Source organism: Rhipicephalus microplus, chromosome X (assembly GCF_043290135.1).
Source record: "Rhipicephalus microplus isolate Deutch F79 chromosome X, USDA_Rmic, whole genome shotgun sequence".
Lineage (NCBI taxonomy): Eukaryota > Metazoa > Arthropoda > Arachnida > Ixodida > Ixodidae > Rhipicephalus > Rhipicephalus microplus.
Window position 1 is genome coordinate 39,131,685 of NC_134710.1, and position 25,225 is coordinate 39,156,909.

The window sequence follows — 25,225 nt, forward strand, 5'->3', positions numbered from 1 at the left end:
CCTCTACGGACCGCTACCAATATCAGCTAGCGGCAAGCGCTGGATTCTCACAGCAGTTGACCACTTAACAAGGTACGCCGAAACAGCTGCACTTCCTTCAGGATCACCAGAGGATATTGCCACATTTTTTCTGGAGGCAATATTTCTAAGACATGGTGCACCACGCATCTTATTGAGCGATCGCGGCAAGGCGTTTCTCTCGAAACTACTCGAACAAGTCGTCCGCGCATGTAATACGATTCATAAGACGACATCCAGCTACCATCCCCAGACTAACGGCCTCACAGAGCGCTTCCATCGAACTTTGACCGACATGATATCTATGTATATAAACGCCGACCACACCAACTGGGATACCATCCTGTCATTCGTGACTTTTGCGTACAATACCGCTACGCAGCGCACCACGGGCTGTTCCCCATTCTTTCTCGTCTATGGCCGTCAACCAACATCTCCGCTCGACATCACCTTTTTTGACGTCCCTGTGAACTCGTCATCGTCATCGAGGGAGCACTTAATCTCTCACCTGGCCGATTGTCGCCGACGCGCCCACCTCAATACACAGGCAAGGCAACAAGAGTGGAAGACTTGCTACGATGGCGTCTACCGCGTAGTTCACTTCAATACTGGAGACTAAGTACTGTTGTGGACCCCAACGCGGGTTCCCGGCCTGTGTGATAAGTTTCACTCACGTTTCATCGGCCCCTACGCTATAGTCGAGCAGACGTCTCCTGTTAACTATCGACTAACCCCTGTTGTCATGCCTTCCGACGGCCGTTTTCGTGGGACGGAGGTTGTTCACGTGTCGCGCTTAAAACCATTCGTGCGCCGTACACCACCGTCATAAACAGCGGCCTAATTGGCCGCTTCCGTGCGAGGGGGAAATTAGTGTAAGCACAATATTGACACCCTTTGACCTTAATCTTCTTCATCTGTATATAATCATCGTCACGAAAAATGTCGTCTTCATTCGAAAGGTTGATCAGGTGATTCGGCCTAATAAACGCCGTCGAGACTCCAACGCTGCTACTGTCTTACAATACTTTCATCTTGCCAGATTTTATGAATGCTTTCTGCTGGGGTCATTCATCTATAGACAGATTTATCGACCTAGTTTCGTTTGTGGAGCAGGAAATACAACACCGGAGGTTAGTTCGTGCAATTTTTTGGTCATAATAGGTGCCTACGATAACGTCTTTTATGAGGTCATACGGTTGCAGTTGCAGTTTATCGATTACATACGCATAGATTACGTAATACTCGTAAACAGGTGAGGATCCCAGAGTATAAGAACTGAAAACGGGACCATCGGTTGAAAAGTACAATAAAAGTGAATTAAAAACAATGGGCAGAAGATTAGCAGGTGATAATAATAATCATATAAACGGCCAAAAAGCAGATTAGTAAATATCAATTGAAGTACAAAATAAAACAACAGTACAATAAACTGAAAAACAAAATGAAAAATACAGTATACAAAACAATGCAACGCAAAGTCAAACGCAATAGAGAAATTAGAGCGAATGCAAGTAGAAAGACTCATACAAGAAACAAAAATAAAGGCGAATAAAAGACTGTGGACAAGTGAAAAAATTATATGTATTAACTCAGGTGAGCAATCAACAGTTAAAGGAAAGATCTTATTGCTGTTTCAAAACTCAAGAATGTGGGCACATTTTTAATTTGAATGGGCAGACTAATCCGAAGTTGAGTGGTAGAGAATTTAGATGTTTCCTTACAACGCGCAAATGACGCGATTGAAGACGTTGGAATAGGGAGAAACTTCACGCATGGATTGCCAACTGTTTCATTCAACGTGCCATTTTCATGTTGACGTCTGATGGCAACACCAAGAGGCATCACCTCAACCATGGTTGAGGTAATGCTTGTTGAGGTTAAGGTAACAAGGCGTGGTCCACAGCCACACACTGTTCAACATTACTCTCATTGATTCTAGTGGAGAACATCCTGGCAATGTCAAAACCAGTCTATACGCAGACGATTATTGCATATGGGTCTCAGGAGTAACGCGTACGCAAATGCGGCAAGACTACAACAGGTAACGTCAATAACATCTCAGTACTTTCACCATTAAGGCCTGGAATTTTCAACGGCAAAGGGTGCTGCAGTGGCGTTCACGGAAAAATCAATGACGCGGTATCTGATTTTAGCTGACGGAGCAGTGATTTTGCTGTCACACATTACAGATATCCAGGTGTTGTTATTCACCCAACCTATCATGGTCGAAGCACGTCACGGCACTGCAGACAAAACTAGTCAGCTTTGTAGACGTGCTTAGTGTTATAGCTGGACTAATATGGGGCCCCTCTTGGAGAATCTTTCAGCAGTTGCACCAGGCATTGTGTATGGGATATCTACGCAATAGTTCACCTGTTTTTTTTTTTCACGTATGCGTACAACGTGCATTCGTACGTTCAAGAGCCTTCAAGCGCGAGCACTCCGGACATGCCTATGCCTCCCGCGTCAGGTTCCACTGAAGAGTCGCACTTGCCATATGAAAGTTTAGATGTCTTGTGAACTTTTCTCTGTCTTTCTCTTTCTTACATTATATTACATTCTGGATGGTCTTTTAGACTAAAAGCTGTAATGAAACAGCTTGACTAAGGCCCAGAAGACCAGTTACATGACAAGTGACAGCTGAAAATTTTCGAATCCACCTTCGCCTGCCGACTCAACATGCGAACCCCCTTTTATCTTCATTGCAGATGCACCCCACCGTGGTGGTCTAGTAGCTAAGGTGCTCGGCTGCTGACCCACAGGTCGTAGGATCGAATCCTTGCTGCAGCGGCTGCATTTTCGATGGAGGCGAAAACGCTGTAGGCCTGCGTGCTGAAATGTGGGTGCACGCTAAATAACCCCACTTGGTCGAAATTTCTGGAGCCCTTCACTACAGCGTCTCTCAAATTCATATGGTGCTTTCGGGACGGTAAACCCTGCATAACAATAAATTATCAATCACTGCAGATGTATGGACCAAGTAGCGAATACTTGAAATGCACCAATTCTTACAGACGTACCGCTCCTGTGGGGTTTACACCAACCATCATCCCTGCAGTGCCACTGTGCACACAGCGTAATCAACCAGAGTGCCTTAAAATACCCAGGATTCTGAAGAAATAATGGGTTCCTTGAGCTGGCCTAAAGCAATTCACCTTGGCATACTTGACTCAGTGATACGACGCAATACACGAATAAACGTATGGGTCGCTGACTCCATGAATTTCGACTGCTGCATTTGTGTTCCATCAACTGGATATTTTCCACCAGTACAGGTTAGACCACAATTTATCATAATCAACAGTAGCAAACTAGGTCGCTATAGGTGAGCCTATTCGCATTGTATTGAATCAAGCTCCACAAAAGTGGACAATACCTTCTGATGCAGAATCTGCGTTGCTAGCTTTCAATTCATTCTCAATAGGAGGCGCTTGAGCTTTGCCTTCGAGTATATAGCAAAAACAGACCTTATGCTCATCGCCTCCTGAACTGCTAACCTGCTTCGGTTCTCGGTGCATGCCTCAGCCGTGCCGTAAGGAATCAAAAGTATTATCAATCACAGTTGTTAAATACGCACTATGCCATAATTATTTCTTTGGCGAATCAGCGAAGAGCGATCTACGCTTTTGTAAGGCACCACGTGAATCCTACGCGGCGGTTCACTTCATTGATGGTTCTGCAGCTGATCATAACTGAATATGTCTGAGCACGTTCTAATGGGTTGGCCTTTCAAACACCGATTCATTGCTCCATTCGCATCTTTGTTCGCCTAGTGTCATTGTACGTTTCTGCCAAGCGATATGACGCGTTAGGGAAACTCCTGCTCGCTAATCTTAGATTGCTTTTTTTTCTAAGCAGTTTCCCCAAATCACGATGCTCTGTGTTAGAACACTTGCTGGTCACGCAGGCGGCCTGTATTCGATCATCACTCGGACACTTGTATTATCTTTATTTTCATCTTTCTTGACTTTTCGGTCATGGACAAGATAGTTTTTCGCTCACAATCATAGACATCCTCGCCGGTGCTGACATGGACATCGACGCTGACGCCGGAATATCTGCGAAACAAGCTCTTTAAAGCTATTGCGTCAATTCACGTATTGGCTTCCGAAATCATACATGCATTCGAAATCGCGGAGCGAAATGGTTACTCGGCAATCGTCCGATAAGTACCCGGACACCATGGCTTATCAAATAACGTGCTAGTGGACGCTAGCAAAAGCCGTGTTGGATAACAGCGCCATTCTAGTAAAAATTGCCTACTTGTGAAGTGATGTGAACCCATTGTTGAGACCGCTTATGCGAGCGTTCACAACTTACTGCTCTAATCCGGACCATGCATTGGCAAAGGCGTCTGCGCGAAACAGACTGCCACAATAGTTTTCCACTCCCGCGTAAAATAAAGCAACACCATGCCCGTTTACTCTACAGGATTCGACTATAGGAGTCACCTTCACTAGACGGCTGCACGCGCACCCCATAGGCCGTGCTGACAGCCCGAATGGTGAGTGCGGCCAAATAGTTGAGACTAACTCAACTAGTGTGCGACTGCAATCTGCACCAGTCCCAACGCACGACGCTGGCTTCAGCGTTGGCCAGCATTTCTGTAACCACGCTATGTGAATATGATCTATTGTCCGCAGTGTCCGACCAGACAGCATCGAAGACTGCTACAAGGACATTTGTAGATTTTCTCAAAAGTACTGGGCTTGACACAAGTAGACCACTGTTTTGCGTAGTTATTGTGCATGTGCATCACCTCCTCTTGTCCTCCATTGTAATCTTTAACACTCTTTTGCTCGCTTTTCTTCGTCCCCTGTGCTGAGTTGTTGGCCAGAGTAGAAAAGCTCAGGCCGACCTTTCGACCGTCTATCTAATACGCTGTCTCTCTCTTTTATAACTTAAATTGCGGAAATATTTTTTTAATGAGTTTCTCTTTCAATAAAGAAATGCTTCGCACTTGGTGACAAATTTTATGTAGAATAATGTAAAAATAAGAGAAGGCATTTTGATACTTTACAACATAAGGAACCTATTTAGGGTAAAGAAGAAAGATGACGTTTTGAAAAGTTGATTACTACCGAGAATGGCCATCTCCTTAAAGCTGCTCAGTGGGTCGAATATGCTTAAGACTAATCCGTTTTCTCCTTTACTTTTTTACTAAACAATTTCTTTTCACGGCATGCCTCCGAAAGTATCTCTGCGACATGTTTACATAGTCGAAAAAATCAATTTGCTCCGTTCAACTTACTTAGTGGATCACGCGGCCATTCTTGACAAAAAGACCCCACGAAAGGTCAAATATTTTTGAAAGACACTTCACTTTGCTGATGCACAAAATGGAAGAGGCTTTAAAAGAAAGTGATCTAAGGAAAGAAAGTTCTGGTAGGCCCCACGCATCGCTGGAAACAATTTCATGCCAGAAAGTTACCGAGCAGCTGCCTGCGCAGCATTTTCTTTTTTACTTTGAGCTGTTGGAAGTGCACCTGCTTTTTTGTAGATCGAGAAGGAAAACGAGGACGTTGACAGAGAGATGCTCGTGGAGTTTGGCCTGTGTGGTGTTTAGTAGCCTGTGCGGCGTTTGAGTGTAGCCTGTGTAGCGTACGTGTGTTTTATGACGTGTTTGTGAACTATTCTTTTTATTACGAGGTCGAAGTCAACAATTCAGAAGTGGATTACCGACCTGAGTCAAAATATCAGTGCCTTCGACGGCTCCGAGGATGATTTTGCAATTGTGAATAGATGGAAAGTGTTCGTGAAACGTCAAATATTCATGGGTGGCCAGCTGGTTACACGCTGGAAACAGCCAAGGCCCGATTGGTAGGAGCTGCCGAGGACTGGTACCGCTCAAGGAGTTCCAAGATCACGTCGTGGGAAGAATTCAAGGTGCGCTTCCGTCGTGCCTTCGTCAGCCAGACTCCCATTGAAGAACGGTGGCACAGGATGATAGAGCGTGTGCAGCAGCGTAATGAGAGCACGGCCACCTACTTCCACTCTAAGGTGCGTCTGTGCCACGAAGTCAACCTCGACTTTACGGATACGCGAGAACAAGTTATCTCGGGGTTGAGGTCTCGTGAACTATGCACCATGCTCCTGGGTAGAATGCATGATGATGTCGACGACCTACTGCACGACATCTTGAAGCTCAAACGCATTGAAGGGGAAAGACAGAAGATTTTCGGCACACGCAACCAAAGCCCCAAACCTTCTTCAGGTTCACAATGCTGCCTGCCTCCCACCACGGCAAGAAAATTAACGACCGACGCGAATCAAGGAATGGAACGATGCCAACCATTACCGCACGTTGACCAGCACGTCACTCCAGAGACCGATGACTGCGTGACAGGCCGTCGTCTCCTCTCAAGAGGAAGCACCCCGGCAAAAACAGGTTACGCCCCGAGCCTACAAGAACCCGTAGTCGCGCCTGCTACAACCCCCGGAAGACACGGGAACCTGTTTTCCGAACGAACCCCATCACACGTCGTGAACTCCTGAGATAGTAAGGCACCGGTTCGAAGATAGGCGAAGAATAAAAACCCAGAACATTTGCCGCAGCGAACGGAAAGCAAAAGACAGGAACGAAGCGGAAGGTGAGGGTAAAGAAAAGCAGACAAACTCCCAACCCGGTGCTACCGAAAAAGACAGGGAGGAAATACCCCGAATGAAGAAAGAAGCAACAGTAAAAATTAGTGTAAAAGAAAAGAAGGGAGAAGACGAAGCAGCACTCCAGGGACAAAAGGCGACACATAGGAATAAGGAGGAAGAAACTGAGGTTGCATAAGACAAAAATCCAGAAGACCAGCCAAGTCAAGACGAAGAAATGAAAGGAAAAGAATCGGAATAGTTGGAAAACAGTGACGGAGAGCAGACGCAAAGAAAAAATGAACAGCCCCGGACCAACGCGAATGGAGATAGTGAGCTGAAGCAGCCGAAGCCAAGAGAACCAGACGACACCAAGAACAATGAAGATGCCGGAGCAAATCCGAAGAAAGAACCGCCGCAGACGGGCCAACGAAAGTCGAAGCCCGAGCCTACCCAGGCGTCAAAGCCGCAGTTTAGACAAGAGGACACTGGCATCGTGCGTGGTGTGGCTTGCTTGAAAAGTATGGTTATCTCACATGTGGTAACTCGCATATGGTTAACTCACCTGCCAAGTGGTTTGTGGAACTTCCCCGTAATATTTGTAGTGTCGTGTCATTCACTCGCTGACATAGCCCGTCTGATTTCCCTTTAAGCACCAGCCAGCACAAACAAGTGCCTTTCTAAGATATAGGCTACGTAGGACAAACTAGCTGGTACCTAAGTATCACAATCTGTTGTCTAAGTATCACAAGAGAATAAATGGTCGAAAAGGAAAGGTAGGTAGGTCAACCAGTCCAAGATAACCTTTTTGCTACGCTGCACGTAGGAACAAGATGGGGAAGATTAAAAGAGAGAGGAAAGACAAAAGGATAGCACACCACATAGTCCGTGCACAAGCATCTAGCCAGTAAGAGTCCATCAATCTGGTGTCTAACGCGATTTCACAGTCACATCTACTTGTACGGGTTCTCAATGGGGTCTTCATTATTTCAAGAGTGGCCGTAAAATTTCATTGGGTTGAAACTGTACATCGGCAGAGAGCTCAGTGCACAAGGGAAATCATGGATGTTTTTACATGTCACCGGAAGGTGACAAGTGCATAAGTCAACATTATTCATCCGTATCACAGGCAGAAGTTCCGTACTTAAAGGGGCCCTCCAGCACTCTTGAAGCACCTACTTTTTATTTGTGCTTTGCGTACACTGATAGCTGGAGATAATTTTAACATAGGTCTAAGCGGCGAGACCAAATGATTTAGTGGATTTAGTGTTCTGGTCACACAATAAAGTCACTACATTGCTGCCGACTTCATCACCCCGTAGTGGAGCTTGTCAGAACTTTGCGGCGGAAATGACACCGACAGGTTGCCGCCCAATTATTGGACAAATATAAAGTCACAAGCAATTATGGTGTAGGGTTAAAACTGAGATTACTATTCTGTTTTATTCTTTGTCTGTGTGCTGTTTTATCGAACCCTTAACAAACGTGGCCACAACAAAAATTAACACTGTGACTACAACTGCACGAAAGAGACGCCGGAGGACATTTCGTCGCTGAATGTTTCACTTGCGTGACTCCGATGTCCATACGAAAGATCTCTCTCTCTCTCTCTTTCTTCCCATTTCTTGCTTCTGGGAGTTTGCGAGCGTGCGCTGTTTAAGCAAAGCCACTATAGTTGAAGGGGTGCAGTGCACCATCGTTGTTTGTCGGGCGGCTCACCGAAATACGCGCCAAGGGTCAGCAGCTATGTTTTTGGATATTGTCTAAAAACGTTGGTCAACAACAGTACTTCACTGTCTTGCTTGTTCCACAACTTCTTTTCTCAAAATAAGAGGAGGGAGTGGCTCGAAATGTTCTAAACTACCGCGGGAAATACCTCGCTTCGACATAGTGGTGGCACCCGCTCACATTTTGGCCAGCCATGCGTCAGGCACCTCGTTTGTTACTGTAACAACAAGGTCAAGGGACCATAGTATTACTTTGAACAAAAAAAGGTACCAATGGGGTGTGAGCTTCTGCTACGTAGGCGCTTCCAGCTGATTTCATTGGGGTAGCCCTCCGACGTCACGGGCGAGTGAAATGTGGTCAAGGGGCCTCGCGAAAATCAAGTTGAGGGTCGGCATTCTTCTTGTATTTTGAATTTTCTATGCCGAGTAAAATCAGACTGCGTGCCGTTATCACTGCCGTTTTTGCTGCATTGTTCTGTATGCACTTAAGTCACAACCCATAAAAAAAACATGATGGGTTGAACAGTGTTGGAGGGCCCTTTAAACGGATGGTTTGTGCTATGTTTATATTTCATCAGCCTCTTTTTTGGGGTTTTGGAAATTTTAATACCTTGTGTGTGATGGTTGCGTGTTTTAGTGTTCTTTCAGATGCTATTTATTTTGTTTAAATTCGCAGTAAAGTTTCAATTGCGATAACGCACTCCTCTCTGTCTTTCTTTGCTCCTCCTCATTTTTTCGCACTACCCCGCCGTGAGGTGTATAGTGGCTAAGGTACTCGGCTGCTGATTCGCAGGTCGCGGGATCGAATTCCGGCTGCGGCGGCTGCATTTCCGATGGAGGCGGAAACGCTGTAGGCCCGTGTTCTCTGATTTGGGTGTACGGTAAAGAACCCTAGGTGTCACAATTTCCGGAACCCTCCACTACGGTATCTCTCATAATCATATCGCAGTTTTGGAACGTTAAGCCCCACATATCAATGAAACCAATCATTTTTTCTCACTGTTTATTTTGTGCAAGACAGAAGTGAACAAACTTGCCCAGTTGACCTATCGCAACCATGTTACGACACTTTTTTAATCAATATTGTTTTTTTAAACGTAAATCAATTTCTAAACAGCAGTGCCTTGATTTCTCCTAGTGGCGAAACATAGCAAGAGGGCGTGACGACCAGCAAACGCCAATTGGAGTATGGGAAAGTGACGGGAGAAAATGCCCTTGTCTTAGCTTTTTGTTTATATTCGATGGAGATCGGTTGGCAGACACTTTAGGGCGTTCGACATGCATTTCAAAGGAATTTACAGCCTTTAGCATGCGAAGGAAGCAATGGAAGGGGGGGGGGGGGGGGTAGTAATCTTTTCTGGCTTTTTCTTTATAGCTGTATGGGTTGTTATTGCAGATTCTTTTCATGAACAGATTAGGCAGGCTTTAATGGCGTTTATTACCTATTGTAAAACGCACATATGTCAAAAATAAGATTGGAACTCCGAAGGCTAAACTTCAACTTGCCGCTTGAGTTGTCACTTGTGATACCATCCGCAACAGTGACATCAAGGAGCCGTTAATGTCTACCGTCAGGGCTGTGTTCATTTAGTGAAACATATGCCTAATTTTACGGTGTCGTCATTGAAAATGTGTTTGAGAGCACAGTGCTGTGTTCAGTAGATAGATAGATAGATAGATAGATAGATAGATAGATAGATAGATAGATAGATAGATAGATAGATAGATAGATAGATAGATAGATAGATAGATAGATAGATAGATAGATAGATAGATAGATAGATAGATAGATAGATAGATAGATAGATAGATAGATAGATAGATAGATAGATAGATAGATAGATAGATAGATAGATAGATAGATAGACAGACAGACAGACAGACAGACAGACAGACAGACAGACAGACAGACAGAAAGACAGACAGACAGACACACAGACAGACAGACAGACAGACAGACAGACAGACAGACAGACAGACAGACAGACAGACAGACAGACAGACAGACAGACAGACAGACTTCCATTTTTTAGCGCGTTGTAGCAAGGCTTGGAAATTAGACCAGCCACGATGACCTTGAAAAGCCAGAAGCTGCACACACCCTTCGTAGTCCGACGGAATCCCGCCTCGTTGGGACATATAGTGCAATATAACAAAAACGCCGACCAAGATAAAATACACAAAATCTAAAGAATAGACGTTTCAGCTCCCTACACGGGTGCCTTTTTCACAAAAAGAAGAGGGGAAAAAAGTGAAAAAGGCTCCTGTGTACAGAGCTGACACGTCTCGTGTTAGCTCCCTACACAGGGGAGCTGTGTATTTTTGTGTATTTTACCTTGGTGGGCGTTTTTGTTATATTGCACTCCTTTTTTTTTTTGCTTGCACCATGCTGATTTTTGCAACGCAGTGTATAATGCATAGGCTGCGCATGCCCTAGAGAGCGAAAAACACGCGCGTCATGTCGCAAGTCGACGACCGTACGTGCTAATATTTTCAATAACGCACTGTCCGGCGTCTGTGCTGCCACGCCGAGCGAGCCAGTCTCAGCTTAGACTATGAACAGCCATGCGGAAGATCCTAGTGTGTGTAGCAAGTATGCTAGGGGCGCTTCTCCATGCACGTGAATGAATTCGCCGCTTTGTTTTCGATTGATCAGCAGTGCCATGGTGAATAAAGCGAAATGTAATCTTTCTTTTTTTTCATGTGGCTCACTCATTGTCTTTGTGCGTTGCTTTACGCAAGCAGCATGAATGGCCAATTTCATCGCGTCATTGTGAATGTGCGTGTTTTAACCATAGCCTATTACACACCCGGCAAATAAATCTGATATGCCTGTCCAGAAAGTTCGTTTCGAATTCAGCGCCTGCTTTTTCCACTTGAGCAGCATTCCAAGTGCATCGTTTTGCAGTGTTCTCTATTTGTTGACATGCGTCGTTCTGCCAGGCTTGCCACATGCGCTTGGCGTTTTGTGCATAATAATAACTGGCGTTTCCCGCAAGTTTCTCCCCTTCATCATTTTGAGTGAACTGGTGGTGAATGCTGGCGTTTGCACAATTGGCGTGGCACATTCGTCTCAGTAGCGGAGCGGTTTCCATTCGTGGACAGAAATTACGGATGTCATCATGTATCAGCATACACTATAATATATGGTAGCGCAGACAAAGGACACGAACAAGAGAAGGCACAGAGCACTGTGTTGTCTTGGATGTGCCTTCTCTTCTACATGTCATTTGTCTGCGCTATCATATAATATGAAGCTACCATACTAACAAAGCCAAAAAGCCACCTTCATTGACGACACGCATCCCTCACCCTTCCCTTCTTATAACCCTTCTTCTCCGTCTTCTGCTTCGCTCCCGAAACGCGAGCGCCAATTTGTCCGGGTGAGAATCAGTAACGTTGATGGGAGACAATGTGAACGGAAAAAGAGAAAGAAAAATTCTCGGCAGAAAAAAAAAACAGCACACGGGCTGCGATTCTTCCGGTGGGGAATGCAATAACTCTAACGGGCGAGAGAACGAGTACAGAGTGCGAGAACTAGAGAAAGAGCTCGACAAAAAATCACAGCATACCTACGGAGCGGATGAGTGGAGTGAAGCTTCCGTCAGTCCGTCTGTGCTCCCGTCCGTCCGCACGACCATCCGTGTGTCTATCCTTGCGTCCATCCGTCTGTCCATTCACTCATCCGTGAGTCCATCCATCCGTCTGTCTTCCCGTTCGGGCGTCCGCACGTCCATTCATCCATCCGTCTGTCCGCTAGTCTGTCTATTCGTCCGTCTGTGCGTTTGTACGTGTATCCTTCTAGTGAACACTCCAAATACAGCCATCTCCCATATTGTATCCCCTGTAGCACATACCCGCTCTAGAGCGGGTATGTGTCACAGGGGATGCAAGATGGGAACTGTCAAATGCGATTCTTAAATCTCGAACGTTGCAGCGAATCAAGAGACCTAGCGGTCATCAGCATCATTGAACAACAAACCACTGCTTCAGTGCTTTGCACCACTACCCGCGCTTCGCGAAGAACGAAGCGGAAACTGTAAAAAAAAAAAATTACGGCATATTCACGGGGTGAATGATGATGAATGGGCGAAGCTCCGGAGGGATTCATCGGTAAACTGTGAATCTTCCGTGTAATTCGCCCAGTCGATCATCATGTAAAGACGTGAGAAACGCTGTGTGTGTATATACACAAATCAACTTTTATTTGTTCTTAGACGATGGATGGCTTGCGATGTCCCTTCATTATGACGGCTTTATGGTCTGTGAAATGAAGGGAGAGCGGTTCCTGTATGGGTTGCAGTGGGCAATTTGCAAATACTAGGTCTATGCATGTTCCTCGGATCGTGGTAGGTTTCATATGGTCAAACTATATACGTCTGAGTGCATATCTAGAAGCCATATGTTGGATAAGCCAATTATTGTCTATGATAGCCACGTTAAAGTCTCCAAGTAGTACAAATGGTCCATTCTTGTATTTGTTCTCATAATTTCGTAACGCAGTGTCTATGAATGTCTTGATGTTCCCGGTCGACAGGTTGGGTGCGAGGTACATGGTCATGAGGACGATTCCAGAGTCAAAGAGTTTGATGGCTGCATATTCTCCGCACTAAATCGAACGATTGCCTTCAACCAATGACACGCGCCATATGTGACATCATTCCTATTTTATAAGATCTCGCGTCTTTCATCAACTACAAGTACCGCTTTCTAGTTTATAACTTCTTGCATCTTTTCATCATCAGCTACAAGTACCACCATCTAGTAAACACTACAAGAACTAAACGAGAGGTGGCTACATACAGGAGACGGTACCGCCATCTAGTGAACACTGCAAGAACTCAACTAGAGGTGGCTACATACAGGGGACGGTACCGCCATCTAGTGAACACTGCAAGAACTAAACTAGAGGTGGCTACATACAGGCTACAGGGGACGCACAGCCCACGCCCTAAGGAGCTTCGCCCCTAAAAAAAGTTCGTAGAGAATTCGCTAGCTAACCCTATTCAATCCGAAGCCTGTACTTTCCATAATCCTCATGAAAATACACGATCGCAGCGACAGATTCCTCTCTAGGTATAATTGTATGAAACTCTATGCCTAATGTGGACGGTAAAGTCCCTGGATATTTTTTTGGAGAGTATCATGATTTTTTAACCGAGCTGCCACGACTCGCACTTTTCTTTCCCGCCTCTCGCGCCGTCACTCGAAAAGGTCAAAAACATCGCGCGAGTTATCAGCGTGAAAGCATTTATGACATGACAACGGCGAGGGCCGGCGCCCGCATGATGGCCTTTCGGGAGAGGATACGGCGTGCTGGTTGAGGGGATTCGGCCTCTCGTGAGAGGATATAGAAGAAAGTACAGGAGTGGAGGAGAGCATAGCTGCTTTCTATAATAAATGGAATTAGGGGAAGAGCACCAATTCTGGACGGGTAGTGCTGCGATGAACCCCCCCCCCCCTTCCGTCAGCCTCGATGGATCAGTGTCTAAGGTGCTCGGCTACTGAACCGAAGATCGCGAGTTTGATGTCGTGGAGGTCTCATTAAGATAGAGGCGAAATGGTATACAGAGGCCCGTGTACAAAGCAATGCCATTACATGCTATAGAACACCATATTCTCCAAATTTCTGGAACCCTCCACTACGGTGTCTTTCATAATTATAACATGGTTTTGGGAAGTAGAACCCTATTATTGTTATATTAGGGGCGAAGTTCCATATGGTCTTCAACAATCCGGTGCTCTCCCGATGGCGTAGCCATCCCAGAATATCCATAGACAGACAGATGGGTGGACTGATGGACGGACGGGCGGATGCTTCACCCTACTCATCATCATTCACTCCATGGATATGCTGTGATTTTTTTAGTGCGGAGTATTTCTTAGTCGCACGATGTCACGCGTCGTGCGTCAGTGGAGATGTCCACACCCACACTGCGCATGCTTGCGCCTCGCGTATGATGCAACATGCTTGCGTCACGTGCCAACTGATTGCTCCCCCTCCCCCCTCTCGCTCCGCAGGGCCGACGCAGGCAGCGTCTGCTATGAAAAACCGACCGCTCAATCTGCACAACCGTTCACTGGCCACCCCGTATATTGTCATGGGGTCGTGACGTGAACAAATGGAGCACACTGCAAGTCAAATAATAAACTGTTTATTTGGGCGAACCTGTGCCCAGAAAACGGAAAGTCAGATTGCAGCCCTGATAGTGTCGAACGGAGCGTCAGCCGTCGATTAACTGACAACTGGCGAAGCGTGTCGGCATTTATACCCTTGCGATCGAATATTCTAGCGTTATCGCAAGTGGCGACGTCGGTTCAAGAATAATCTGTAATGTTCACAAAGTGGGCGTAATCTTAACAAAACGATCTACTACGGCCTCGCTGCTTCTCGGACATCGTAGGCGTGGTTTGCGCTGATCGTAGTGTAACGAGGCGATAACAAAACTTGAGGGAAGCAACGTGGCAATATGTAGGCACTGGATCGCACATCAGCGTCTTACCACTCGTTGAAGGCAATGCTTCTCATTCATCGAATAAATAGGAATAATAAAGCCCAAATATCATTTAAGCATTCCCAAACCATCTTTCGCCTCGCAAGGCCAACGCAGGCAGCGTCTGCTAATAAAGACCGACTGCTGGAGCTGCGCAACCATTTACAGGCCACCCCGTATATGTAGGCACTGGATCGCACATCAGCGTCCCACCACTTGTATCAGGCAAGTATCTCCTTCATTCAATAAACAAGAATAATAAAGACGAAAAAACGATGAAGCATTCTCAAACCACACCCAATTATGCAACATCTACGTGATTTCCCCCCCCTCTGCAACGTCTTTACTCGAGCTCCCCACGTGGGAAGATGCAAGCGCCATTTTTTATAACCTTCACCCCTTCTCCACTTGATGAGGAACTCTGCACACGCCTACGCACTCAAGTATATTATCCACAAGCGTGCTGTAAGTGAACGACAAACACGCATTGTTGAACGTAATGATGCCGAAAGTTAATATTTTTGCTAGGAAAACACAAGTAAGCCCCTTAAAAACGTGACAACTGACTTGAAAGTTTTGAAGTGACTCGGCGAAAAAAGAAAACCAAGTACGCTTAATATAAGCAGCCCTAGGAAACTCTGCAAATGATATAAACGCAAAAATAGTTCTGTGAGGAATATGATCGAGCGCATAGACTTCTCAGACTAGAAATTTTCTCCACCTTCACTGCAAACCTATAAGCGTACCCAATATGGCTTCATAGAAAAAGAACGATGTGCACTTGTATATACGAGGCCTTACACGTATGACAATACAACGCGCAAGTGGATTTAAGTGATTCCGCGAATTTCGTCCCATTACTTTTATGAAAAAGGACGAAAATTCGGGCTGCTTTTGAAAGAATTTGAACACAATAATAGCATCTCTGTGCAATGCAAGACCCTCAGCTCGCTTCGGGTTTCGAACAAAGCATACCCGGTGTATCGTCTTACGAACGCTTAATGGCGTATACGTAGGCAGCTGCTGCTGGCATAGGGTAGCGGTTCTCTGCTGGGTACGTTGAGCAAACACTAAGTAGCTCTAGTGGTTTTTCGATGTACATTCAACTCATTATCTTATAAAAATATGCCAGATCCCGCGCATTCAGGAAGTTGAAGTCACACGAAGCAGTGGGTATATAGCGACTTATACAGCATTTTTTATTGTTTTGAGTCAAGAGATAAAAAAAAACTGGCTCATTTGTGCATTGTGAGCAATTAAGTGTATGTCATGGGCAGGCCCTTAGCGACGAACGTTTTTCGGAAGGGTAGCAACCACTTGCTGAACGCCTAAACCGTTTGAGAACTTCTCAGCGCAAAAATTTCAGACAACTAACATAAAAGACGAGGACGAGCGTAGATTTTCAACTGAATTATGACTACTAATACGCACATATATATGTTACATGTCTTACATATATGGTCTTATCTTTTTTGCTGTAACATACGTATGCGCGTCTTAGTAGTAATAAATCAGTTGAAACTCTACGCTCGTCCTCGTCTCTTGTGTTCGTTGTCTGAAATTTTCGCGCTGAGAAGTTTAATAATAGATTACCAGCTAGCTGAACCCCACACATTACTTCACCATTGAGAAATGTGCCTATTTGAGAAAGCCACGATCAGGAGGTGGAAGAGGCTCATGGGACCCTCTCCGCTCCACTGGCTGCGCGATCGATCGTAGACCTACCAGGCACCCTGACTTTGCTGACGACCAAAGGTGTCCGGTGGGGACGTCTGTTTTCACGTTAGATCCCAAATGCCAGCTTCACTGAAATGAACCGCACATTACGGTGCGATGATGTGCACATAAAGACAATGGCACTGTTACGAAAGCCGATAGCGAACACAGCACCCACATGTAACGTTGCAGCTGTATGAGGCCAAAACAGGGACTTTCTGGTCAGCGGATTGAAGCACTGGCGTAGCACTGTGGTAAAATATAAGATTAGTGTGTATAACGTCTGGGTTCGATTCCGGCTGTCACCATAATTTTCTAATTTTTCATTCCTCACATTTTTCCCTCACTGACAAAGCTACCAACACCTGCACCCTTTAGCGATAGAAGCTTCATGACACGATCGTGTAAAGCTTTTCGTAAGTTTGTTATCGCCGATTACGGTTATATACAAAGTGTCTATCATCATCATCATCACGATCATCGTCATCATCATCACTATCAGCCGGACCACGTCCACAGCAGGACAAAGACATCTCCATGTTCGGCCGGTAAACTCGGTTCTGTGCTTGCTGCTGTCACTTTACACCCGCAAACTTCTAATCTCATCTGCCCACCTAACTTTCTGTCTTCCCCAAACCCGTTAGCTTTCTCTGGAAACATTCAGTTACCTACGACCCACAGGACTATAATGTTCACCAACCAAGTCAGAACTGCTAGTGATCTCACCATGACGTGCGCGACGCCCGACAACACCGCACATCAACGTGGTAACCCGAGATGGAACGCCGATACCACACAATTCGACGCTCACAGTTTTCGGTCTGCACCTACAGGATCTGAACCGCAACAACGTGACGATACAGTAGCTCCACGCAAAGCTCTCGCTGTCCTCCCGTTTACTCTAGAAGGTGGCCACGTGGTACCAGGGCATGAGAAAAGACAGTCTACTACGACTCACCCAGTCGTTTGCAGTCAGCCACATCTCTTACGGGGCATTTCACAACTGAAAAATGATCAGAAAGGCGTACAAGACGGCCCTTGGCCTATACGCCCACACCAACATGGGACACATGCTCGCGTTGGGAGTTCACAACACGCAGGAAGAAATGGCAGAAGCCCAGAGAACGGCGCAGTATCACCACCTGTCCGAGACCAGGACGGGAAGAACGATACTACAACGCATCGAGATCAACAGGCCAAGGACGACTACGGAGGTAGCAAAGCAGCTACTTCGGGACGTTCTCTAAAGACTGCGGGTACCGCCCTTACCGAAGCACATGCACAGCAAGTACACCAAGAAAGAAGAATGGCGAGAGCCACGGTCCTCACAAAGGGACATGCCAATGATCCGCGCGCGTACTATGTGGACGTGGCGAAGTATCCGCAACGGCCAAACACGTACGCCGAAGCAGACATTGCAGCAGACACCGGAGTACTCGCAACATCGGAAATCATACGATGCAAGTCACCCACGCAAATCGAGGAGTTAGCAATCTCACTGGCACTGGTGATCCCGGATTGCCGCATGGTATTCAGCGACTCAAAACCGGCATTATTCAACTTTGCTACGAACAACGTGCATGAAACCACCGCAAGAGTATGTTCAACAATAACAAGACTGGAAACCAACGTTACCGTCAAGTGGTTCTCTGTGCATGATGCAGAGCTGGACGCGAGCCCGAACCGCAATGGGGAGGCAGATATTGAGGCACACGCGCTAACTAGCCGCGGGTCTTCATCAACACATTCCTCGGAACCGGAACGACCTGATGCCGAAGACGAAGAGTATTCCATAACAACCTACGGCGACGTTCTGCAGAGGTACAGAACGAGCAGACACCTCTACCCACTGCCTCACCAACCTCTAGAACGCAGCGAAGCAGCCACACTACGGCGGTTGCAAGTACAAGCCATATAGACCACCGTCTGGGCAATGCACGTCTGCCCGGAGGTATACTCCACAGATATAAGCCAACTCTGCAAGAAGGCACGAGCCACAGAGAGACATCTTCTCTGGGACTGTGTGCCACCGCCGGGTAACGAAGAAGCAATGCCAGCTGACATCAGAAGCAAAATCATGAGCAAAGAGCCAGGCAACCAAAGAGACATGGTCCAGCACGTGGTTGACATCCTTGAACGCCAGCAGCTGAAAGCGGAGCCCCCACGGGCTTGACGCGAGTAGGTTGCTGCTCCGGGACGTCCGAGAATGCTAGAGTCTCCTTTTCATTCTCCTATCTCTTCCCCATTTATGCCGGATCAACAAGAAAGTTGTTTCACCAACTTACGTTTAAGGACTAGCGGTTATCCTGCCTATATGTGCTACATGCCCGGCTATGTCCATATCTTCTTCATTTCAAATATATCCTCAACCCCAGTTTGTTCCTTGATCCACTCTGCTCTCTTCTTGTCTCTAAAGATTACTCCTATCATTTTCCGTTTCATCACTCACTTCATTGTCCTCAATTTAAGCAGGACCCTCTTTGTAAGCAGAAACCGAAAGGCACAATCTGTGCCTTTCGGTTTCTGCTCCGTAAGTAAGTATACCGGCAAGAGGCAGCTGTCATATACCTTCCTCTTGAGGGATGGCGTCAATCTACCAGTTACGATTTGAGAGTACTTGCCAAATGTGCTCCACCCCATTCTTATTCTTCTAGTTACTTCAATCTCGTGGTTCTGCTCCACTGTTATTACCTGTCCTAAATAGACGTAGTCTTATAAAACTAAAGTGCAATAATAGCTATCTCTAAGCCCCGGTCTCTTCCGAGGTTGTTGTGCATTACTTTCGTTTTCTGATAATTACGTTTAAGACCTATCTTTCTGTTTTCCTTGTCTGATTTTGAAATCATGAGTTGAAATGCGTCCATACTGTGCCATAATCAATTTTTCAGAACACAGGAACTCCGACGAGAATGGTCAGCGCATGAAACACGAGTTTACTTACGCTGTACTGTGCACCATCTGTGCCTTTCGGTTGTCCATTTCAGCCATTCTGAGGCAAGTCGCTGGAACTTCACTGCTGCCATCAACTCCTTCGCGTTCATTCACGTTTGTGGTATGGCATCACAACGCTAACAGAAACTACCAGCCTTCTATAAGGGCACAATCACAAAAGCGAGACGTTTCGCGCGCAGAGTAAGATACTGGGAAAGCGTGACCTTACGGACACCTGAAGGGAGGCGAAGGAAATGTATTTCCGATAATATTTCCGCCAGAGGAGAAACCAGAGCTAGTGTTTAAGACTCAGTAATCTTGAGTTGCAACTCAGTAATCATGAGTTGCAATTCCTCCCCTGAGTTGCTCAGCAATGCAACATCATCGGCGAAGCGCAGGTTACTGAGATATTCTCCATTATCTCTTATTCCTAACTCTTCCCGTTCTAGGCCTCTGAAAACCTCCTGCAAGCACGCGGCAAATAGCATTGAAGAGATTGTATCCCCATGTCTTCCACCCTTCTTGATTGGTATTCTGTGGGTTTCTTCATGGAGCACAATGGCGGCAGTTGAACCTCTGTAAATTTTTTATGAAGTTTATATATGCTTCGTCGATGCCCTGATTCCGCAGTGTCTGCCTGACTGCTGATATTTTTACTGAATCAAAGGCCTTCTCGTTATCTATGAAGGCTGTGTATAGCAGTTGGCTGTATTCTTAGAATTTCTCTATTACCTGACTGATAGTATGAATGTGGTCAATTGTTGAGTAACCTGTTTGAAATGCTGCTTGTTCTTTCGGTTGACTGAATTCTAATGTTGTCCTGATTATGTTAGCAATAACCATTGTAAATAGCTTGTATACGACAGAGAGTAAGCTGATCAGCCAGCAATTCTTTAACTCCTTGTCATCTTCTTTGTTATGTATTAAGATGACTTTAGCATTCTAAGAGCGGTACCCTTCCCGTCAGGAGACACTTCGTAAGTAGGGTGGCCAGTTTTTTTAACACAATCGGTCCTCCATCTTTCAGATGATTTGATGCTTCCAGATCCTCACCAGCATCTTTGATTCTTTGCATTCCTTCCAAGGCTTTTCTGACCTCTTCTTTCATTTCGTCTGAGGTATTGCTAGGTCTTATAATAAGCTCGTGGTTGTCTCGGCTACTGTACAGATCTCTGTAAAACTCCTTCACTATTTGAACTATCCTATCCATATTGGTAGTTACTTTGCCTTCCTTGTCCCTTAGTGCATACATCTGGCTTTTGCCTATCCCAAGTTTCCTCTTCACTGCTTTGACGCTTCCTCCGTTTTTCGGAGTGTGTTCAATTCTCTCCATGTCATACATTTTCACATCGGATACCTTACACTTAATAATCAATTTTATAAAGGTCTTCCAATTCTATTTTGTATGTTGTATTTGAAGCTTTCATGCTTTGACGCTACATTATGAGTTTCTTCATCTCCTCAGACAGCTTGCAAGTGTCCTGTTTCACTATCGTACCTACCTTTTCAACAGCACACTCCGTAATGATACTCGTCAGATTATCATTCATTGTGTCAGCGCTGAGGCTGGTTTCCTCGATAAAAGCTGAGTACCTGTTCTGAAGCGAGACTCTGAATTCCTGTACTTTCCCCTCAGTGCTAGCTCATTGATTGTCTTCTTTGTGTATCAGTTTCTGTCGTTCTTTTGTCAAGTCTAGGTGAATTCGAGACCGTACCATTCTGTTGTCACTGCATCGTACCTTGCCAAGCACTTCCACATCCTGCACGATGCCTTGGTGTGCCCTCATTATAGTCTATTTCGTTCTTAATTTTGCTATTAGGGCTCCTCCATGTTCACTTACGGTTTCCTCGTTTTTGGTAGAAGGTATTCAAAATCCGTAAATAATTGCGTTCTGCGAGTTCTACTAATAATTCTTTTCTGGCATTTAAAGTATCAATGCCATAATCTCTTACTGCCTGGTCTCCAGCCCACTTCTTCACTACCTTTCCGTTGAAGTCACCCATCAATATAGTATACTGTGTTTTTACATTACGCATTACCGATTCCACACCTTCATAGAAGCTTTGAACTAACACGTCATCATGGCTGAATGTAGGCGCGTAAGCATGTACCACCTTCACCTTGTATCTCTTATTGAGTTTAATTACAATACCTACCACCCTTTCAATACTGCTATATTATTACTCTATGTTACCAGCTATGTTTTTGTGGACAAAGAACCTCGCGCCCAAATCTCTTTTGTCAGCTAAGCCGCGATAGCAAAAGACGTGCCCATTCTGTAGCACTGTATAGGCCTCATTTGTCTTCCTAACTTCACTGAACCCTATGACGTCCTACTTAACACCCTTTAATTCCTTGAATAGTACAGCTAGACTTGCCTTTATAGATAAGGTTCTAGCGGTAAACGTTCCTAAGTTCAGGTTTTCATGGCGGCCGGTCCGGACCCAGAGATTTTTAGCACCCTCTGCTGCGTTACAGATCTTACCGCCGCCATGGTCAGTTGTTTTGCAGCCGCAGGGGACTTAGGGCCGTGGGCTAATTTACGTATGCATGTGGGAGGTATGTCTATTACCAGTGGCTTTTACCCTCATTCTTTGGGTCGTGGTAAGCGGGTATGTGGCACACCGGACTGAAAGAAGCGTATAATGATGCACGAGAGAAGTATTTCACGCTATTTTTGTAATGGCCCCTTTATTGTTTTCGTCATACACTAATGCCCTGCCATGCAATATTTAGCGTGTGCCAAGTTAAGAAGACGACTTCGAGAGCACACAGACGTATGCACAGCTAGATAGATACTAGATATATGCGTAGATAGAGACAGACCAAACCTCTGCAGTTCACTAAGAAATGCTTCGCACTTAACATGTACTATGTAATATAAGCGCGATAGCGTTAAAGAGCTCATTTAGCAGGAATTCCGGCGTTGGCATCAGGGTAGGAGTCAATGGTTGTGAGCGCAAAATCATTATCTTATTCGTGACTCAGAAATCGAGTGCGACGCAAATAAAATAGATGAATATTTAAAAATGCTGAAACAGAGTGGGGACCGAACCAGGGTTGTTTGGGTCCAAGTGGGTATCGAACACGGGTCGTTTGCGTGGCAAGTGGATGTTCTACGAAATGGCCAAGCCTCTGCTGGTGAAAAGAGTGAAAATAACTTCCTCTACTTGGAAATGCAATAAAAGTAGCTTTCATGCTTCACAAACACACGCGTCCTGTTTTCATGTTTCACATTGTAACATGAAAAAATATGACAGTAATAATGCGTGGTACAAGCGTTCATTGCCAACGGGCGTCAAAATATGTGATTAGCATAATGGCTCCGTGGTTGAAAGCCGGTACCCCACTACAAAAGGCCTACACGCTACTGCACCTATTCCTTTAAAGCTATGTGGTGGGTGCATAGCGAATTCGAAAAGGTTTTATGCACTTGTCTTTGAAGTGTGGACAAAGAAAGGGATGTCACTGTCGAGTTCAACTTCTAAAGGAGAAGCTTTAGGGTCTGATAATTTTTATTATTGGGGTTTAACGCCCCAACACCGCGATATGTATATGAGAGACGCCGTAGTGGAGGGCTGCAAAAATTTCGACCACCTGGGGTTCCTAAACGTGCACCTAAATCTAAGCACATGAGCCGAAGCCTCTGCTCTAGTTATCTATTCCTAACGATACGACTGCAAGTTCTGCTGAAAATTGATTTTAAAAATTAGTCGCCAATTTCGTATAAGGCCTTCGAATGCTAGCCGCCTTGTTCTTGTGACGTTTGTTTTATACTTCTTTTCAATTAACTTCCCCGCTTCCCGAATCAAAGAAAACTACCATGTACGATGCGGTCTATTTCTTCAATTAAATGACGGACACCACAAACAACTTTTCGGTCTTCTAAACTGTGTTGTGTGCAGTAGAAAGCAATCAGGTGAAGTTGGTGATGCATTCATGGTTCCTATAGGACAGTTGAACAACACTGTTTGGGAAAATGTCTTTATGTCAACTCGTCCTCCAAAAAAGACGCTTTTCTGCGTGTTTATGTACTACGGCAGGGTATTATGGGGCCATATTGTAGACGTAGCACAAAGATGCCTTCGGTTCCATTTTTAGTTTCGACCGATCGCTTATCGATTATTCAATATTATGAAAGAGCATTCAAGCAAAGTGGACTGGCATAGCTGCAACAGTGCTGCCAATATAATATGTATATGACAATCTCTTATTATAAAGAATACGTCGGCGAGCTATTTTGAAGCGCAACATCTCAGAATGAGAGTCGTTTCGAGAGTGTTGTGAGATGCTCAGTAGTCGTGATGGCTAAAGAAAGTTATACCGAAAATCATTTTCAGTTCGTGACGCGAGGTAATCAAAAAGGCCGGAAACCATCAGACAAATTTTACCTTATATATCACTCCTCCTGAGAGAGAGAGAATAAATTCATAAAAATGCAGGGAGGTTAACCAGAAATGTGGGCATCCGGTTTGCTACCCTGCACTAAGAGACAGGAGAATGGAGAAGAAAGATGAGAAAGAAAGCGATGAGCAATATAGACGCACGAAAAAGAAAAAAAGATAGCGGGGATGCTGTAGCGTATTTGATAACCCACTAACACGCAAAAAGTTCAATAAATTTTATCTGATTTTCTGTGCGAGGACAGATCATGTAGGCTTTCGTGCACTAACTGTTCTAACAAGGGTATGTCGTCAAGGTGGGCCACGAAGCAGCTAGCTGCCGTCTTTGCACGCTGTAACGAGGACAGTGACAGAGAACGTGCTCTGTCGTTTCATCGCTGCCGCAATGATCACAAGCAGCACTGTCTTCCATGCCAGTTCGGCAGGCAAAAGATTTAATGAAAGCGATACCAAGCCACAGTCGGCAAAGCACTGTTGTCTCAAGTCGAGAGAGTCCGGACGTGGGCCGAAGTTGACGAGACTGATCCAGCCTATGCTGTCGCATGTGCCGTAAGCACTCTGTGTTCCACGGGGATTTTACACCTTCATTAGCAATTTGTCGCATTTTCATTGCAGTATCAGTCCTTGAGAATGGACTATAGATTCTTCTTCACCACCTTCGTCTGCGGATCGAGGAGCTGCATAGGCTTGTTCGTTGCCCAATATGCCACAGTGACTTTGAAGTCACTGAAACGTGATTTCGTGTCCTTCGTCGATGAGGTGGTGAAGCAGCTCTCTAATTTCCAGCACTGGGATTCATGAGGTCCCCGGCGAAAGGTGAATACCCAACACTTTAGTGCTGCCTTGGAGTCCGTGAACACGCTCCATTTCTCGGCTTGTTGATGTTGAATGACTTTAACTGTGCTACGTACAGCAGCAAGCTCCGCGGCTGTCGATGTCGTGTGGTGGGATAACCAAATCTTTGTCGTTGTCGCTGTTGCAGGGAAGATCACCGACCCTGCAGACCCATCCACTGTAGTTGAAGCATAAAAATATAGATGGTTATGCTCACTGTACTTCTAATACAACAAGAGAAGAGAAAGCTGCTTTAGCGCTGGAGACGAGAGCCGGGCTTTTGTCCGTATGCCTGGAACAGTGAGTTTAACCTGTGTATGAGTCATACACCATGGGGGAGTTGCAATTATGGAAGGAGTTGTGTATCCTGTAGGTATGCGTGTACGATATGACAAGGCTGTCTGGCAAAATGAGGCACGAAGTCGGTCTTCTGGCAATGAGGCTAGATGATGGGCCAAGGTATGATTAAGATGCCTCATGTGTGCTCCGAGCGTTTCCAATGTGATATGCGCCTTGAAG

At 45.5% G+C, this 25,225-nt stretch overlaps 1 protein-coding gene across 3 annotated transcripts in view; it reads left to right on the top strand.

Annotated features, from left to right (window-relative positions):
* The window catches only part of LOC119175830 (uncharacterized), a 74,366-nt gene that overhangs the window by 20,727 nt on the left and 28,414 nt on the right, over window positions 1-25,225 (top strand). The window contains exon 1 of one of the 3 annotated variants that reach the window (XM_075881173.1): window positions 4,470-4,522. The exons of the other annotated variants lie outside the window; for them this stretch is intronic. The gene's annotated coding sequence lies outside the window, so the exon portion shown is untranslated. Of the gene's footprint in view, window positions 1-4,469; window positions 4,523-25,225 lie in introns of those variants that run through there. 3 annotated transcript variants of the gene reach the window in all.